The sequence below is a fragment of the Ursus americanus genome, chromosome X (genome assembly GCF_024610735.1).
Source record: "Ursus americanus isolate L20-20 chromosome X, mUrsAme1.1.p, whole genome shotgun sequence".
NCBI classification, from domain to species: domain Eukaryota; kingdom Metazoa; phylum Chordata; class Mammalia; order Carnivora; family Ursidae; genus Ursus; species Ursus americanus.
In genome coordinates this window covers 82342680-82360867 of record NC_142164.1, presented here as the reverse complement: position 1 = coordinate 82360867, position 18188 = coordinate 82342680, and the positions used below count along the sequence as shown (strand labels likewise).

General features: G+C 40.1%; 1 pseudogene; it reads left to right on the top strand.

Moving 5' to 3' along the window:
• Nucleotides 1-5850: 5850 nt before the first annotated feature.
• Nucleotides 5851-6783, top strand: LOC123787954 (retinol dehydrogenase 12 pseudogene; annotated as a pseudogene).
• The last annotated feature ends 11405 nt before the right edge of the window (nt 6784-18188 follow it).

Here is an 18188-nt window from a genome sequence, read left to right as displayed (position 1 = left end):
GTGTATGATAGCAAAAACTCAGTAAAAGGTTTTGTGGGATGGCTTCTGTTTTCACTTTTCTATACATATTTTAGGGTGAAGTATTTAATGAAGAACATGTTTGTGACAAATCTGTGGTTAAAAGCAAGATCATTGTTAAAAAAAAAAAGACAATGTCAGAGATGACATGACCATCTTTGTAGAAAATCCAATAGAATTTATTAAAAAGCGGGGCGCCTGGGTGGCACAGCGGTTAAGCGTCTGCCTTCGGCTCAGGGCATGATCCTGGTGTTATGGGATCGAGCCCCACATCAGGCTCCTCTGCTATGAGCCTGCTTCTTCCTCTCCCGCTCCCCCTGCTTGTGTTCCCGCTCTCGCTGGCTGTCTCTATCCTGTCAAATAAATAAATAAAATCTTTTAAAAAAAAGAATTTATTAAAAAGCTACTAGATTTGGGGCACCTGGCTGGCTTGGTCTTTAGTGCATGTGACTCTTGATCTTGGAGTTATAAGTGCAAGCCCCACAGTGGGTGGAGAGATTACTTAAAAAATAAAATCTTAAGGGGTGCCTGGGTGGCTCAGTCAGTTAAGAGTCTGACTCTTGATTTCAGCTCAGGTCATGATCTCAAGGTTGTGAGATCGAGCCCGGAACCCCGCATTGGGCTTTGCACTCAGCAGGGAGTCTGCTGGAGATTCTCTCCCTCTCTTTCTACCCCTCCCCCCTTCCGGTAGCACCCTCTCTCTCTCTCTCAAATAAATAAATAAATCTTTTTAAAGATAAAATAAAATCTTTTTAAAAAGCTATTGGATCTAATAAGTGAGTTTAGCAAGTGTGCAGGATACAATATCCATATACAAAAATCAACCGTATGCCCATACACCCGCAATGAACAATCAGAAATTGAATTTAAAAACCAATATCGGGGCACCTGGGTGGCACAGTGGTTAAGCGCCTGCCTTCGGCTCAGGGCGTGATCCCGGCGTTATGGGATCGAGCCTCACATCAGGCTCCTCTGCTAGAAGCCTGCTTCTTCCTCTCCCACTCCCCCTGCTTGTGTTCCCTCTCTCGCTGGCTGTCTCTATCTCTGTCAAATAAATAAATAAAATCTTTAAAAAAAAACAAACCAATATCACTTACAACATTATAAAAAAACATGAAACACTTAGGGGTACATTTAACAAAGCATGTGAAAGACTTATACACTAGAAGTTACAAAATATTGCTGAGAGAAACTGAGATCTAAATAAATGGAGAGATATGCCTTGTTCATGGATTGGAAGAGTAAGTATTGTTAAAATTTCAATTCTCCCCAGATTTATCTATAAATCTGATGTTATCTAAATAAGAACCTCAGCAAGATTTTTGGTAGAAACTGACAAGCTGATTCTACAATTCATGTAAAACAACAGACACATGAAAAAATGCTCAACATCACTTGTCATCAAGGAAATACAAATCAAAACCACAATGAGATACCACCTCACACCTGTCAGAATGGCTAAATTAACAAGACAGGAAACAACAGATGTTGGCAAGGATGTGGAGAAAGGGGAACCCTCTTACACTGTTGGTGGGAATGCAAGCTGGTGCAGCCACTCTGGAAAACAGTATGGAGGTTCCTCAAGAAGTTAAAAATAGAGCTACCTGGGCACCTGGGTGGCTCAGTCGGTTAAGCTTCTGCCTTCAGCTCAGGTCATGATCTCAGGGTCCTGGAATTGAGCCCCGCATCAGGCTCTCCACTCAGCAGTGAGTCTGCTTCTCCTTCTCCCTTTGTGATCTCTCTCTCTTTTGCTCTCTCTCAAATAAATAAATAAAATCTTTTAAAAAATAGAGCTACACTACAACCCAGCAATTGCACTGTTAGGCACTTACCCCAAAGATACAGATGCAGTGAAATGAAGGGGCACCTGCACCCCAATGTTCGTAGCAGCAATGTCCACAATAGCCAAACTGTGGAGGGAGCCAAGATGTCCTTCGACAGATGAATGGATAAAGATGTGGTCCATATATATATATATATGATAAGAATATATATACATTATATATATATATAATAAGAATATATATACATTATATATATAAGAATATTACCTAGCCATCAGAAGGGATGAATACTTACCATTTACATCGACATGGATGGAACTGGAGGGTACTATGCTAAGTGAAATAAGTCAATCAGAGAAAGACAATTATCATATGGTTTCACTCATATGTGGAATATAAGAAACAGTGCAGAGGACCATAAGGGAAGGAAAGGAAAACTGAATGGGAAGAAATCAGAGAGGGAGACAAACCATGAGAGACTCTTAACTATGGGAAACAAACAGGGTTGCTGAAGGAGACGTGGGTGGGGGGATGGGGTAACTGGGTGATGGGCATTAAGGAGGGCACGTGATGTGATGAGCATTGGGTGTTATACGCGACTGATGAATTGCTTAACACTATATCTGAAACTAATGATGTACTGTGTGTTGGCTAATTGAATTAAAATTAAAATTAATTAATTAGTTAATTAAAATTCATATAGAAACACAAAGTGTCTAAAATAGCCAAAACAGGGGGCGCCTGGGTGGCACAGCGGTTAAGCGTCTGCCTTTGGCTCAGGGCGTGATCTCGTTGTTCTGGGATCGAGCCCCACATCAGGCTCTTCTGCTGTGAGCCTGTTTCTTCCTCTCCCACTCCCCCTGCTTGTGTTCCTTCTCTCGCTGGCTGTCTCTATCTCTGTCAAATAAATAAACAAAATCTTTAAAAATAAATTAATTAATTAATTTAAAAATAGCCAAAACAACTCATAAAAAAGAAAAACAAAGTTGAAGGGCTTAACACTGACTCAAGAATTATTATAAACCTGCAGTAATTGACACTGTGTGGTATTGGTGTAAAGATCAAATAGCAGATAAATGGAGCAAAACAGATACTCTAGACATAAACTCACATGTATATGTGGGTGATAACTAATTTTTTTAAGATGCAGTAAGGAAGGATGGCCTTTTCAACAAATGGTGCTGGAACAATTGGATATACAAATGCAAAAGAACATACTTGGATCCATACCTTGCACTTTATTCAAAAATTAACTCAAAATGGATCACAGACCTACATTTAAACCTAAAAATATAAAACTTCTGGAAGAAATCACAGGGGAAATATTGTGACATTAAGTTAGGCAAAGATTTCTTAGATTTGACAACAAAAGCACAATTTATAAAAGAATGAATTGATAAATTAGATTTCATCAAAACTAAAAAATCCATTCTTTAAAGGACACAGTTAAGATAATGGAAAAACAAGCCACAGACCGGGAAAAGTCTTTGCAAAAACATGTATCTGAATGTAAAAAGGCTCACAAAACTCAGCAATAAGAAAACAGCCCAATAAAAAATGAGCAAGAGATTTGAGCAGAAGATATACAGATGATAAGTAAATACATGAAAATGTGCTCAACATCATCGTCATTAGGGGAATATAATTTAAAACATAAAGACATACCAGTACACCAGTACCATACCAGCCATTCAATAGAATGGCTAAAATTAAAATGACCATAGGGGGGCGCCTGGGTGGCTCAATCATTTGAGGGGCTGGGGCTCGATCTCGCGGAGGAGTTCGAGTTCTGCGATGGGCTCTGCGCTGGGCGTGGAGCCTACTTAAAAAAAAAAAAAAGAAGAAGAAGGAGAAGGAGAAGGAGAAGGAGAAGGAGAAGAAGAAGAAGAAGAAGAAGAAGAAGAAGAAGAAGAAGAAGAAGAAGAAGAAATTAAAATGACCATAGCAGGTATTGGCATATACGTGGAGGAGCTGGAACTCTCATGCACGGCTGTTGGAAATGTAAAATGGTACAACCAGGTTGGGAAACAGTTTGATAGTTTCTTTAAAATCTAACCATGCACCTACCATCTGATCCAGCTTTTGCACTCTTAGGTTTTTATCCAGGAGAAAAGAAAATATATGTCCATACAAAGACTTGTACAATATTTGCTTGGCAAGTGCATTTGTAATAGTCAAAAACTGAAAGTAACCCAAATGTCCATCAACAGATGAATGAATACACAAATTAGAGTGTATCCATACAACACGACATGGATGAATCTCAAAACAGCACTGAGTGAAGGAAGCTATTCAAATAAGGGTACATAGTACACATTTCTATTTATGCAAAACTTCACAAAGTGCAAACTAATCTTTAATGACAGCATCAATGGGAATGAGACAGTGATGAATATGTTTACTATCTTGATTATGGTGAATAGATATATGTAATACATAAACTTATCAAATGGTATACTTCTAATATGTACAATTCATTATATGTCAATTATATCTCAATAAAGCTGTTTTTTAATGTCATAGATAACAATAGTCTGCATGGCCAATCATACCAGAAATACATGCAAGAAAGTCTAAGTTGACGAACCATGAGACTGGCAGATAAACTTTTCTGATCTCATACTCAATAGCAATGATTTACCTTGAGGAAAATAACACCAACTCTCAAATCCTGAGTTCCCCTACCTCTGTCAAATGATAAAGTTACAACTTGTGCAAGATTCCATCTTTATGCTATACTTCAATATAAAGTTGAATTTTTTAAAAAAGAAGCAGAAATATACTATAGAGTGAAAAAGTCTTGGGCTCAATGAACAATATTCTTGGGAAATCGTGGGACACTCCCAGGGCCACATGATGCTGGCCTTTTCATCCATTCATCCTGGAGTCAAAAGGTCCACAACATCCTGGATCCTGGTGCAGGCCTTGCTCCCATACAGGGGTCTGTCACCGCCACCGGGGCAGAGCCTCTTGTTGTCTTTGTGGAAAAGTACTGAGTCCACCATCTTGGTTTTCCACACCAGAGTCTGCAGCTCTAAAAGTTGGCAAGTCCCTCCGTACAACTAGCCACAGACTTTCCTGCTTGCAGACGTGTTTATCATTTACACATGCTCTCTTCATGTGCTGGGATTTACAATCCCCTCCTGTGGTGGAGACTCGCACTGTGTTGAAAGATCAGCCATACATGGTCTTCATCTCTTCCTCTGCTATTTGTTGACTGACTCTGGGCAAATCCTAGCCTCTTGAATCTACATCTGTGACCAGGGGCAATAAGGCCATCTATGTCGCATCTTCCTGGGAGTGTGTGTGAAGATGCCTTGTGAACTCAGAAGAAAGTAAACACAGAATAAGTGCCTGTTATTATTGTCACCATGCTCCTGCTTTAATATGAACAGCTCATGTTTGCTGATCACTCACGATGTGCCTAGCCTATGCTAAGTGCAGCTTGTACCAGCCCTGTGAGAGAGAAGCCGTTATTACCTCCTTTCACAGAGGGAGAAATGGAGAGTCAGAAAGGTGAAGTGACTTGCCCAAGGTCATCAGATGTTGGGGCTGGGAAGTGAATTCAGGTCTCTCTGACTACAGAGCCCACATCCCTCCCACTAGGCTGCACTGACTTCTGCCCATGTGGCCTCAGAAAGCTCCAGTCACCCCTTTCAAAACCCAGTGATCCTAGAACTTCAGAACAAAGTGTCTGACTTACTCCTTATAGTAGGCTGAGTAATGGCCCCCAAAGATATTAAGTCATAATCCCTGGAACTTGTAAATGTTAACCTTATTTGGAAAATCGTTCTTTGCAAATATGATTAAGTTAAGGCTGTTGAGATAAGGAGATTATCCTGCATTATCTGGGTGGGCCCTAAATGCAACCACATGTATCCTTGTGAGAAAGACCAGGCCAAGCTGTTAGTGAGAGCCCAGGAGCTAAAGAAGCTAAAGGAGGGGGAGAGAGAAACAGCCAAGGGTTGGAGCCAGATCGGGAGACGGAGCCAGAGTTGGAAGAAAAGCTGCTTTTGCTAAAGCAGCGACAACTAAAAACATTTAAAAGATGCTGGTTATCTTGGGACTGCTCACCTCCTTCCTTCCGTTCCTTATGTAATAGCTCTATCCATTAGGAAGTTCTTTGCTGCTGGAGTTTGGAGAACAAACATGCAGTTTCCCAGGAAGATAGTGGTAATCACCAGAGCCAACATTGGCATCGGCAAGGAGACGGCCAGAGAGCTTGGTAGCAGAGGAGCCCAAGTATGCATTGCCTTTTGAGATATACTGAAGGGATAATCCACTGGCCAGTGAAATCCAGGCCAATACAAACAATTCTCAGATGCTAATTCAGACACTGGACCCATCCAATACCAAATGCAACTGAGCCTTTGCAAAGGGCTTTCTGGCAGAGAAAAAGCAGCTCCCTATTCTGATCAACAATGCAGAAGTGATGATGTATCCATACTCCAAGACAGCTGGTGACTTCGAAACCCACTTGGGAGTCAACCACCTCAGCCACTTCCTTTGCACCCACTTGCTCCTGGTGCCACTGAAAAACTGCCCTCACAGGTGATGAACCTGTCATCAGTAACCCACCATGCTAGCAAGAGTCACTTCCACAACCTCCAGGGTGAGAAACAGTACAGCCGGGGTTTTGCTCATTGCCACAGCAAGGTGACCAATGTATTTTTAATTGGGAACTGGCCAAGAGACTCCAAGGCACAGGGGTCACCACCTATCCAGTGCACCCAGGCATCATCTGCTCCCAACTGGCCTGGCACTCCTTCCTGCTGTGTCTGCTCTGGGGGTTCTTCTCCCCCTTCGTCAAGTCATCATGGTAGGGGGCATGGACCAGGTTGCATTGTGCTTTAGCTGAGAGCCTGGAGCCCCTGTGTGGGGGCTGCAAGAGGACCTGGCTGTCCTCAAGGGTCTAAAATAGCAAAACCATTGAGTGCCTGTGGAATGTCGCTGGGAGCTTCTAAAAATACAGTGGGAGTAGAGCTGATGGAAGAGCTCTACCCTTCCATTCCTTCTACAGTCCAGCCATAATGAAAGGGGACAAAGGAGAAGGCCCACCCTGAACGACTGTCCTTCTGGCTGGCTACTGTTGAAAATTCTGCCCTGCTCTGATTCTCCAGACCCTTCTAGAAACCTTTGCATACCCAACTTCCTTGTGAAGCTGGCCCACAGTACAAGACATTCATACCTGCGGAGCATTCTTCTCCAAGACTTACAAGAATTAGCTGCTCTCTTCGGGGAGGAGGACTGGGCAGATCCCAGACTGGTCATGGGGAAAGCAGAAGGGCCTGGGAAACAGGGGCAATTTTCTCACTAATACCAGAAATGCCAGCCAGCATGCTCAGCTGAGGGGACAGGAGCATCGGTGTTACATATTTCCAAGGACTATAAGACTCAAACTTTTGACTGATCTTTCATCTTTGAAATACTAGTCACTCAGGAAATACTAGTCGTCCAGGAAATACTCAGGAAATTTTTGGTTAACCTTAGCCAACTTTGATTTCTTCCTCTGAGCATACTGGAGCTACTGCATGAAGCTGGATCTTCCCATTTTCTTTTTCCAGTTTTTTTTTGTATTAAAATTTTTTCACGGGGTGCCTGAGTGGCTCAGTCATTAAGCGTCTGCCTTCGGCTCAGGGCGTGATCCCAGGGTTCTGGGATCGAGCCCCACATCGGGATCTTCTGCTGGGAGCCTGCTTCTTCCTCTCCCACTCCCCCTGCCTGCGTTCCTTCTCTCGCTGGCTGTCTCTCTCTCTGTTAAATAAATAAATAAATAAATAAATAAATAAATAAATAAATAAATAAATAAGTAAGTAAGTAAAATTTTTTCACAGTTTTATTGAGATATAATTGACATATAACATTGTGTAAGTTAGGACCTACCCATTTTCAAGCATGCAGGTGGTTTCCTTGTCAAAAGAGTTCCCTTTACCTCAATTTTTAGAAAAAATAAAGACTGCATTAAAAAAAAGAAATGAGGGGCGCCTGGGTGGCACAGCGGTTAAGCGTCTGCCTTCGGCTCAGGGCGTGATCCCGGCGTTCTGGGATCGAGCCCCACACCAGGCTCTTCCGCTAAGAGCCTGCTTCTTCCTCTCCCACTCCCCCTGCTTGTGTTCCCTCTCTCACTGGCTGTCTCTATCTCTGTCAAATAAATAAATAAAATCTTTAAAAAAAAAAAGAAATGAGCAGAAGAAGACTTGAAGAGACACAGAGGAGAAGACAATATGAAGATGCAACACAGAGAGATGTGAGGATGTTAACCTTGGATTTGGAGCAATGCCACCAGAAGTCAAGGAATAATGACAGCAGTAGAAGTTGGAAGAGGTAAGTCATGATTCTCCCTAGAGCCTATGAGGGAGCACAGCCCTTCTGACAACTTGATATTGACCAGTAATACTGATTTCAGACATGTGGCCCACAGAACCAGGAGAAAATAAATTTTTGTTGTTTTGTGTCACCAAATTTGTGGTAATTGGTTACAGCAGCCACAGGAAACTAATACAGATTTTGGTATCTGGAAGTGGAATGCTGCCTTAACAAATACCTAAAAATATAAAAGTAAGTTTGAAATTGGATAATGGATAGAGGCTAGAAAAATGTTGAGAATCTCGATAGAAAAACCCTAGATTGGGGAGCCTGGGTGGCTCAATCAGTTGAGCCTCTCCTGATATCAGCTTGTGTTCTTGACTTCAGGGTCATGAGTTCAAGCCCTAAGCTGGGTCCCACGCTGGGCGTGGAGCCTACTTAAAAGAAAAAAAAATAGAGAAGAAAAATCCTAGATTGAATTAAACAAATTGTTGGTAGAAATATAAACATTGAATGTTATTCTGGTGAGATCTCAGGAGGAAGGGAAGTACATGGTAGATAAAATGTATATCATTTTAGGAAATATATCCATATTCTCATAAACAAAATGTTGGTAGAAATGTGAATATTAAAGGTGCTGCTGGTGAGAACTCAGAAGGAAATGAGGAACATGTTATTGGAAACTGGAGGAAAGGCAATCCTTGTGACACACTGACAAAACTTACCTGAATTATGTCCCACAGTCGTATGGAAAGCAGAAATTGTAAGTGAGAAACTTGGATATTTAGCTGAGCAGATTTCTAAGCAAAGTGTTAAAGGTGTGGCTTAATTTGTTCTTGCTGCATTAGTAAAATGTCAGAGGAAAGAGATAAATTGAGGAAAGAACTGTTAAGCAAGAAAGATCCAGGATTTGATAATTTGGAAAATTTCCACTCTATCAAGATTGCAAAAGACACTAAAATTAAGAGATTTACTCCCAGGAAGGTGTGCTATGGTAAGAAAGCCAAAGTGTGGTTGTGTTTGCTAGTACTGAAGAGAGTAGGTGTGTGACAAATGAATCTTTTCAACCAGCTCAGCCATAGCCAGAAATACAGATGGGATTATCTGGGAAAGATCTGTGGAGGACCCTCTGGATTGATGGCGTGAATGGCTGTGACATATGGGAGATCCACAAGGTTTTTGAGAATATCGTCAGAAAGATTGCCAGGTTGGGCTGAGAGACAGAGGCAGGACAAAATGGAGGAAGGCTATCAGACTCCCAAAATGCTACAGACAGAAAAAAGGCTGATAAAACTGGAAATTTTTACCTCTTAATCCCCTTTATCTATTTTTCCCATCCCCCACCCCCTCCCATCTGGCAACCACAAGTTTGTTCTTTATATTTATGACTGTCTTTTGTTTGTTTTGCTTGTTCACTTGTTTTGTTTTTTGGATTCCACGTATAAATGAAATCATACAGTATTTGTCTTTCTCTGCCTAATTTCACTTAGCATAACACCCTCTAGGTCCATCCATTTTGTTGCACATCGCTAGATTTGGTTATTTTTTATGGCAGATATATATATAGATAGATATAGATATAGATATAGATAGAGATAGAGATAGAGATAGAGATAGAGAGAGAGAGAGAGAGAGAGAGAGAGAAATAGATATAGATGTTGGGGCGCCTGGGTGGCTCAGTCGTTAAGCATCTGCCTTCGGCTCAGGGCATGATCCCAGCGTTCTGGGATCGAGCCCCACATCAGGCTCCTCCGATGGGAACCTGCTTCTTCCTCTCCCACTCCCCCTGCTGTGTTCCCTCTCTAGCTGGCTGTCTCTCTCTCTGTCAAATAAATAAATAAAATCTTTAAAAAAAAAGATATAGATGTAGATATATCTCACATATCCTTTATCCATTCATCTATAGATAGACACTTAGGTTGCTTTCCATATCTTGTCTATTGCAAATAATGCAAATGTTTACATAGGGGTGCATATATATTTTTTAATTAGTGTTTTTATTTTCCTCAGGTAAATACACTGAAGTGGAATTGTTGGATTATATGGTATATCTATTTTAATTTTTTGAGGAAACTCCGTGCTGTTTTCCATAGTGGCTGACCAATTTACATTCCCACCAACAGCACACAGGGGTTCCCATTTCTCCATATCCTTACCAACACTTCTTGTTTCTCGTCTTTTTGATACTGGCCCCTTGGACAGGTGTGAGGTGATATCTCATTGTGATTTTGATTTACATTTTCCTAATGCTTAGTGATGTTGAGCATCTTTTCATGTGTCTGTTAGCCATCTCTGTGTCTTATTTGGAAAAAATCCTATTCAGGCCCTCTGCCCATTTTTTAATCAGATTGCTCATTTTTACAGTTTTGAGTTGTATGCTATTTTTATATATTTTGGATATTAACCCCTTATCAGATATGACATTTGGGAATATCTTCTCCCATTCAGTAGGTAGCCCTGTTATTTGTTGATGGATTCCTTCACTGTGCAAAAACTTTTTAGCTTGATACAGTCCCAATTATTTTTTTATTTTGTTGCCTGTGCCTCGGAGACAGATCCAAAAACATATTGTTAAAACCAACGTCCAGAAGTTTGCTACCTAATTTTTCTTTTAGAAATTTTATGGTTTCAGGTATTACATTTAGTACTCCAGTTCATTTTGAGGTTATTTATGTATATGGTGTAAGAAAGTGGTCCAATTTCATTCTTCTGCATGTAACTGTCCACTTTTCCCAACACCACTGATTGAAGAGACGGTCTTTTCCCCATTCTATAATCTTGCCTCTTTTGACATAGATTAATTAACCATATAAGCATGGGTTTATTTCTAGGCTGTCTATTCAATTCCATTAATCTGTTATTGTCTGTTTTCGTTCCAGTACCATACAGTTTTGATTACTATGGCTATGTAGTATAGCTTGTAATCTATACTATACTAACTATCTATACTACAGTCAGATATCTCCATCTTTGTTCTTCTTTCTCAAGATTGCTTTGGCTATTCAGGAACTTTTGTAGTTCCATACAAATTTTAGGATTATTTGTTCTAGTCCTGTGAAAAATGCTATTGGTATTTCGATAGGGATTGCACTGAATCTGTAGATCACTTTGGACAGTATGGACATTTTGACAATATTAGTTCTTCCAATCCATGAGCATGGTATATCTTTTCATTTATTTATGTCATCTTCAATTTCTTTCATCAAAATCTTATAGTTTTCAGAGTACAGGTCTTCCACCTCAATAGCTAAATTTATTCCTAGGTGTTTAATTCTTTTTGATGTACTTGTAAATATAATTGTTTTCTTAATTTCTCTTTCTGACAGTCTTATTAGTATACAGAAATGCAACAGATTTTTGTGTATTAATTTTCTATCCTGCAACTTTATTGAATTCATTTATTAGTTTTAATAGTTTTCCGGTGAGGTCTCTAGGGTTTTCCCCATATATAGTATCATATCATCTGCAATTAGTGACACTTCTACTTCTTTCTTACCAGTTTGGATGTCTTTTATTTCTTTTTCTTGCCTAATTACTGTGGCTAGAACTTTCAGTACTGTGTTGAGTAGAAGTGCCAAGTGAGCATTCTTGCCTTGTTCCTGATCTTAGAGCAAAGACTTTCAGTTTTTCACCATTGAGTGTGATGTTAGTTGTGAGTTCATCATATATGGCCTTTTTTATATTGAGGTATGTTCCCTCTATACACATTCTGTTGAGAGGTGTTTTTTTTTTTTATATCATGAACGGATATTGAATTTTGTCAAATGTTTTTTCTGCACCTGTTGAGATGGTTGTATAATTCTTATTCTTCATTTTGTTAATGTGGTGTATCACATTGATTTGTGAATATTGAGCCATCTTGCATCTCCAGAACAAATCCCACTTGATCTTGCTGAATGATCATTTTCATGTATTGTTGAATTAGGTTTGCTAATGTTTTGTTGAGGATTTTTGCATCTGTGTTCATTAGGGATATTAGACTGTAATTTTTTTTGTAGTGTCATCTGGTTTTGGTATCAGGTTACTGCTGCCCTTGAACAAATTTGGAAGTGTTCTTTCCCCTGTGAGTACTTGGAATAGTTTGAGAAGGATAGATAGTAACTCTTTTTTATTTTTTAAAGATTATCTTAATTTATTTATTTGCCAGAAAGAGAGGGATCACACAAGCAGGGGAGCAGCAGGCAGAGGGAGAGGCAGGCTCCCCGCTGAGCAAGGAGCCTGATGCGGGACTCAGTCTCAGGGTGCTGGGATCATGACCTGAGCCGAAGGCAGACACTTAACTGACTGAGCCACCCAGGCATCCTAGTATTAACTCTTCTTTAAATATTTGGTAGAATTCACCAGTGAAGCCATCTGGTCCTGGACTTTTGTTTTTTGGGAGGTTTTTGTTTACTGATTCAATCTCGGTAGTAATCATTCTAGTCAGATTTTCTATTTTTTATGATTCAGTCTCAGAAGATTGTAAATTTCTGGGAAGTTATCCATTTTTCTATGTTGTCCAATTTGTTGATATGTAATTATTCATAGTTCTCTTATAATCCTTTGTATTTCTGTGGTGTTGGTTGTAACTTTTCTTTCCTTCCTAATTTTATTTATTTGAGTCCTCTGTCTTTTTCTTGATGAGTCTGGCTAAAGGTTTATCAATTTTGTTTATATTTCCCAAGAACTAGTTTTTAGTTTCATTGATCTTCTTTATTGTTTTTTAGTCCTTATTTCATTTATTTCCATTCTGATTTTTATGATTTCCATCCTTCTATTAACTTTGAGCTTTGTTCTTCTTTTTCTAGTTCCTTTAGGTGTAAGGTTACATTGTTTATTTGAGATTTTTCTTTTCATTTAGGTAGGCCCATATCACCATAAATTCTCCTCTTAGAGAGCTTTTGTTGTGTCCCAAAGATTTTGGAATATTGGGTTTCCTTTTTTTTTTTTTTTGTCTCGAGGTATTTTTTTATTTCCTTTTTGATTTTTTATTGACCCATTGGTTGTTTAGTAGCATGTTGTTTAGTTTCCATGTATTTTTTTTCCAGTTTCTTCTTGTAATTGATTCCTAGTTTCTTTCTTTTTAAGGTTTTATCTATTTATTTGAGAGAGAGAGACAGAGAGAGTGAGAGAGAGCCTGCTGCAAGGCTTGATCCCAGGACCCAGGGATCATGACCTGAGCCAAAGGCAGACACTTAACTGACTGAGCCACCCAGGTGCCCCTGATTTCTAGTTTCATTCAGAAAAGATGCCCGATATGATTTTAATAATCTTCAATTTATTGAGACTTGGTTTTTGGCCTATCATGTGATCTATCCTGCAGAATGATCCATGTGCACTTGAAGAGAAAATGTATTCTGCTGTTTTGGGAAGGAATGGTCTGTATATATCTGTTAAGTCTGTCTGGTCTAATGTGTCATTCAAAGACACCACTTACTTATTGACTCTATCTGAATAATCTAACCATTGATGTAAGTGGTGTGTTGAAGTCCCCTACTTTTATTGTATTACTGTGAATTTCTCCCTTTATGTCTGTTAATATTTGCTTTATATATTTAGATGCTTGTATTTTGGTGCATAGCTATTTATAATTTTTATATCCTCTTGCTACATTCCTCTTTATCATTATGCTATGCCCTTTTTATCTCTTGTTACAGTCTTTGTTTTAAGGTCTATTTTGTCTGATATTATTTGCTACCCCAGCTTTTTTCTTATTTTCATTTGCATGGAATATCTTTTTCCATCCCTTCACTTTCAGTCTGTATGTGTCTTTAGGTCTGAAGTGAGTCTCTTGTAGGCAGTATATAAATGGGTCTTGTTTTTTCATCCCTTCAGTCGCCCTATATATTCTGATGGAGAATTTATTCCATTTATATTTAAAGTAATTGTTGATAGGTAAGTACTTATTGCCATTTTGTTCATTGTTTTCCAGTTATTTTTATAGTTCTTTTCTGTTCCTTTCTTCTTCTCTTGCTCTCTTCCATTGTAATTTGATGATTTTCTTTAGTGTTGTGCTTAGATTCCTTTCTCTTTATTTTTCCTTGTGTGTATATATTATAAGTTTTTCGTTTGTGGTTACCATGAGGTTCAAATGTAACACCCTATGTATATAGCAGTCTTATTTAAATTGATGGTTGCTTAAGTTCAAACACATTCTAAAAGCACTACATTCTTACTCCCTCCCCTCGTGGATGTTTCACATATTTGATGTCATAATTTCATCTTTTATTTTGTGTATCCCTTAATGACTTATTGTAGATATATTTGATTGTACTACCTTTGTCTTTTAATCTTCATACTAGCTTTATAGGTTATTGATCAACTACCTTTACTATACGCTTGCTTTTACTGATGAAATTTTTTCTTTCATAGTTTTCTTACATCTAGTAATGATCTCTTCTTTTCCATGTAAAGAAGTCCCTTTAACATTTCTTGTAAGCCTGATTAAATGCTGATAAACTTCTTTAACTCTTGTTTGTCTGGAAACAAAAATTCTGAGTGTTAACCTTGCTGAATGAAGTATTTTTGGTTGTAAGGATTTTGTGGGGTTTTTGCCCTTCAGCTTTAAATATGTCATGCCACTTTCTTCTGGCCTGCAAAGTTTCTGGTGAAAAGTCAGCTGATAGCCTTAAGGGTGTTCCCTTGTATGCAACCAATTACTTTAATCTTGCTGCTTTTAAGATTCTCTCTTTAGCTTTAATTTTTGACATTTTGATTACTATGTGTCTTATGCTCTTTGGGTGCATTTATTTGGGGATCTCGGTGATTCCTGGACCTGGATGTCTGTCCTTCCCCAGGCTGGTGAAGTTTTCAGCTATAGTTTCTTCAAATATGTTTTCTGCCCCTTTCTCTCTGTCTTCTCCTTCTGGGACCCCTATAATATGGGTATTAACATAAAGAATGTTAATATGCTTGATGTTGTCCTAGAGGTCCCTTAATCTATCCTCATTTTTTAAATTCCTTTTTCTTTTTGGTCTTCAGTTTGGATGATTTCCACTACTGTGTCTTCCAGATCGCTGAGCAATTCTTCCACATCCTCCAATCTTTTATTGATTTCCATTAGTGTGTTTTTCATTTCAGTTATATTCTTTAGCTCTGATTTGTTCTTTTTTATATTTTCTCTTTGTTGAAATCCTCAATGAGTTAATTAATTCTTTTCCCAAGTTCTCAGAGCATAAAGAGAACTCTTTATCAGGTAAACTCTTATGTCTGTTTCATTTAGTTCTTTTCCTGAGGTTTTGACTTATTCTTTCATTTGGAACATATCCCTCTGTCTGACTCTCTGTGTTTGTTTCTTTGTATTAGGTAGGTCTGCTATATCTCCTGGTCTATAAGGTAGTGGCCTTAGTAGAAGGCATCTTATGGGGCCAGAAGCACAATCCCTTCTGGTCACCAGAACCAGGCACTCCAGAGGTGTCCCCTGTGTAGGCTGCATGTGCCCTGCTATTGTGAATGGGCTGCAACTGCTGGTGGGTAGTCCCAACCCCCAGCATGACTGCCTGAGAGGCCCAGCTGAAGCTGCTGTGGATGTGTTGGTGGGTGGAGTTATCCCTTGGTGTTGCTGGTTGTGAGGCTTGCCCATGACTCTTGCAAGCACGCTGGTGGATGCAGTTGCCTCTCCCTGTCACAGGAATCATTTTGGAGCGGAACTGGTCCCAACTGAGGCTTCCCACAGGGTGTGGTGGGGCAGAAGCTGCTTTGGAGGGGTGTCTGCTGAGATGGGCCCATTGTGCAGGGTGGGGCTGCAAAGGAGTCAGGTAGGGCAGGTGGTACTAGCAAGGTAGATGGAGAGTGTCAGAACTGGTACCTGCTAGCATTGGCCCAGCTAGGCTGAAGGAAAGCAAGAAAAATGGTACCTACCAGCACTTCCGTTCCAGGAAAAATTTCCTACAAATCTCTACCCCTCCAGAACATGCCCTAAAATTAGTCAATAAATCTTCATATGTGGCCCAGGTATTTTCAAACTGCTGCCTCTGTGCTGGGTGTCAGAGCAAGTAAGACTGTGTGAGCCCTTTAAGAATGGAACCTTGTGGGGGCGCCTGGGTGGCTCAGTCATTAAGGGTCTGCCTTCAGCTCAGGGTATGATCCCAGGGTCCTGAGATCGAGCCCTGCATCGGGCTCCCTGCTCCACTGGGGAGCCTGCTTCTTCCTCTCCCACTCCCCCTGCTTGTGTTTCCTCTTTTGCTGGCTCTCTCTCTCCCTATAGCCCACCAGCTCTCCCAGACTTAAGCCCCACTGATTTTCAAAGCCAAATTTTATGGAGGCTTATCTTCCTGGTGCAGATCCTCAGGGCTGGGGGTACCTAATGTGGGACTTGAACCCCTTGCTCCTCACATAGGACCTCCATGCCTGTGATATTCCTTACACTTGTGAGTTGTTACACCAGGACTTTGGCTCTCAAGCAGGGTACATCTATGCCTTTCCTACCCTTCTTGATGCGACTTTTTCTTCCTATCTTTGGCTGGGAAGAGTTTTCTGCTAGTCTCCAAGTCATTCTCAGGAAGGGTTCCTCCAGATGTAGTTACAGCCTTAATGTGTCTCTGGGAGGAGGAGGTGAGCTCAGGCTATTTCTACTCTGCCATCTTTCTCTATAAGAGTGATAACTTGATTTCTGGTGTCCACATCCAAAGAGGAATTTTGATCCAGGATAGATCATACCCAGAGTTTAATCTATATCTATTTTAGGTGTTAAAATTTGGTATTTTTGAGCTGATAATATTAAATGAGGTTTTGGACTTGAGTTTATACTGCAGCGTATTGAGAAATTTGGGGATTTGGTGACGTGGTGCGTGTGTTTTACATGTGGGATGGACATAAATCTTTGGCGACCAGAGGGCAGATTACTGGAGAGTGAATAATCCCCTCCAAGGATATTCTATTTCCTGGAATTTATGTATGTTACCTTACAGTAATAACAAAAAAGACTCTGCCAATGTGATTAAGTTAAAGATCTTGAGATAAGGAGATTATCCTGGATTATTTGGGTGGGTCCTAAATGTATCACAAGTGCCCTTATTAAAGGGAAGCAGAGGAAATTTGACAGCAACAGAAGAGAAGAGGGGGGTGTGACCATGGAGGCAGAGATTAGAATGAGGCAGCCACAGCCAAGGAATGCTAGAAGCCACCAGAAGCTGCAAGATAGAGGAGCAGAGTCTCTTCTAGAGCCTCTGAAAGGAGTACAGCCCTGCTGACACCCTGATTTCAGCCCAGAGAAACTAATTTTAGACTTCTAGCCTCCAGAACTGTGATAAAATAAATTTCTGTTGTTTTATGCCACAAAATTTTTGGTAATTTGTTACAGCAGCCAAGAGATTATGATTGCAAGAGATTATGTAGATTTTGTTGAAGGTCCTTTGTAGTTTCAAAATGCATTCATTCATTCATTCATTCATTCAGCAACCAACAAATATGTAAGACAACATGAAAGCGTAATTAAAAGCACAGACTTTGGACTCAGTTCAACTTGGGAGTGAATTCCACCTCTGCTACCCACTGACGGTGTGACCTTGATCAGGTTGCTTAACTCTCTGAGCCTCAGTCTCAACATCTGCACAATGGGGATAATAACAGTACTTAACCCAAGGTGAGGTTCTGAAAATCACATGGGATGATGTGCATGAAGGGCTTTGTGCTGGCAACAAGGGTCACTGCCCTGTCCGTGTTCTTATAGAGCTCTGTCATTCTGGGAGGAACAACTGAGAAAGATCAGGGCTGTGGATAGAAAGCACAGGGGATATTGGGGACCCATTGGAGGCACTGGTGGTAGGGAGGGGGAGGAGAGAATTCCTAGAGAAAGTAACTTCTGAATCCCCTGAGGGACACAGCAAACCGTAATTACATGGATACTCTTTTTTTATTATTATGCTCAGTTGCCACTGTATAGAACATCATTAGTTTTTGATGTAGTGTTCAATGATTCATTAGTTACATATAACACCCAGTTTAATACTATTGTGAATATTAAGGGGTAAAACCTGTGCCTGGTTATTGGGTATTCTAGGAAAAGCACATTTTTAAAAAGCACATATCAAAAATGGGGGGAAAAAGTTTAAGATGATTCCCCTCCCCCACTGGGGTTCCACGGGGGAGACGGGCAGACCG